The 2,293-nt window shown below is 43.8% G+C and overlaps 1 protein-coding gene across 6 annotated transcripts in view; it reads left to right on the plus strand.

The window, feature by feature from the left end:
• The window catches only part of DLG4 (discs, large homolog 4 (Drosophila)), a 29,851-nt gene that overhangs the window by 20,041 nt on the left and 7,517 nt on the right, over positions 1-2,293 (plus strand). The window lies entirely within an intron of this gene.

The raw sequence follows: 2,293 nt of genomic DNA on the forward strand, positions 1-2,293 counted from the left end.
TCAAAAAAAAAAAAAAAAAAGGAATGTGGCTATTTGTGAGATAAATAACAGGAATTAGTAACTTCCCAGCAATAAGAAGATGTAGTGAATAAAAAGTCCCCTTTTGCCATAGAAAAAAATTCTATAAAATTATTAGAAATAGAAACTTGACAAGAAATGTAAGATTTGTATGAAGAAAATGACAAGACTTTACTGAAAGACGTAAAACAAGACTGGAAGGGGTGAAGAGTCACACTGTGTTTCTGGATGGAAAAACTTAATATGCTAAAGATCTCAACCGGCTGCAAATTAATCTCTACATTCCCTTCAATCCTAATCAGAATTTTAATGTTGTTTCCCTGCTGGGAACTTGGAAGGTTGATGCTAAAATTCGACTGGAAAAATTTGTGTGGGGGAAAAGCTAAAACATTTTGGAAAAGAATAATGAGGTGTGGCAGCCCGTACAAAATATGAAATAATACTGTAAAACCATATTAAAATCACATGGTACTGTTCCTAAATACCATAACCTACCAAAAGGAACCTGGGAGCGTCGGAAGAAGGGTCAATTTAAAATCTTTGGCAATAAATGTATAAGATGAGCTGCTAACTTCTTTCATACTAGAGAGCAAGGAAGGTATCCAAGACTAATAGGTTCTCAGCAAAGACACAGGATCCAAATTGAAGAGGCTTCTACTGGCCAGTGAAAACTCATTAAATATATTAAAACCTTTAAGGTAATAATAATACTTAAAAATATTTTGGCCGGGTGTGGTGGCTCACGCCTGTAATCTCAACACTTTGGGAAGTCGAGGCGGGCGGATCACCTGAGGTCAGGAGTTCGAGACCAGCCCGCCCAACATGGCAAAACCCCATCTCTACTAAAACCACAAAAAATTACCCGGGCGTGGTGGTGGGCACCTGTAATCCCAGCTGCTCGGGAAGTTGAGGCAGGAGAATCGCTTGAACCTGGGAGGCAGAGGTTGCAGTGAGCCGAGATTGCACCAACTGCGTCCCCAAAAAAAAAAAATTTTTTTTGGAGGATGCTAGGCAATCTCATTCATTCTGAAATTGGTGAATAAAGGGAGAGAGGCATGCAGAGAGAGGCATGCATTTATCCTCCCTTTAGTGTGCAGACTACCTCAGAGAGTAACCAATAGGTTGACACAGGGCTGGTTTTTTTTTGTTGTTGTTGGAGGCAGGTCTTGCTTTGTCACCCAGCAGGCTGGAGTGCAGTGGTATGATCTTGGCTCACTGCAACTTCCGCCTCCTGGGCTCAAGCGATCCTCCCACCTCAGCCTCCCGAGTAGCTGGGATTACAGGCGAGTGCCATCATGCTCAGGTAACGTTTAACTTTTGTCTTTTGTAGAGATAGGGTTTCACCATGTTATCCAAGCTGGAGGATTTTTTTTTTTTTTTTTTTTTGAGAGAGAGTCTCGTTCTGTCACCCAGGCTGGAGTGCAGTGGCACAATCTTGACTCATTACAACCTCCGCCTCCTGAGTTCAAGCAATTCTCCTGCCTCGGCCTCCCGAGTACCTGGGATTATAGACATGAGCCACCACGCCCAGCCGATTTTTGTATTTTTGGTAGAGACGGGATTTCACCATGTTAGCCAGGTTACTCCTAACCTCAAGTAATCTGCCTGCCTTGGCCTCCACAGTGCTGGGATTACAGGCGTGAGCCACTGTGCCTGGCTAAGATTTTTCTTTTTTAAAGAAGAATTCCCACTAATAAATGTTCCCCACTCCAAAGAAAGAAAGTAGTAGAATATCACCGTTTTGCAGTCCCTGATACATATCAGAACCAGGCGGTGATTGTCAATGTGGCTAAAACTCACCTGAAAGGCTGATGGGGCGCCATATAATGGATGGACAGGGCTGACGACCCTGAACCTACCATTAATCTTACCTGACAGAAAGACAACCAGACATCGTATCCTGTGGTGATGCTGTAGGAAGAACATAGCGCTACCTATGAAGTATACAGGACTTACTAAAAAAACCTCTGAATTGAACTTGAAACTGATCAAGCCTCCAGCATGAACTGCCAGTTTACAGGAGATACAGGGGCAGAGGCATAGGCTAAACAAACCACAGGAGGGTAAGCAGTAATTTCCCTGTTAGAATTTCCCTCATAGGGCCAGGTGCGGTGGCTCACGCCTGTAATCCCAGCACTTTGGGAGGCATAGGCGGGTGGATCACAAGGTCGGGAGATCAAGACCATCCTGACTAACACGGTGAAACCCCGTCTCTACTAAAAATACAAAAAAATTAACCGGGAGTGGTGGTGGGTGCCTGTAGTCCCAGCTACTC

The sequence above is a fragment of the Mandrillus leucophaeus genome, unplaced genomic scaffold (assembly GCF_000951045.1).
Source record: "Mandrillus leucophaeus isolate KB7577 unplaced genomic scaffold, Mleu.le_1.0 Scaffold46, whole genome shotgun sequence".
NCBI classification, from domain to species: Eukaryota; Metazoa; Chordata; class Mammalia; order Primates; family Cercopithecidae; genus Mandrillus; species Mandrillus leucophaeus.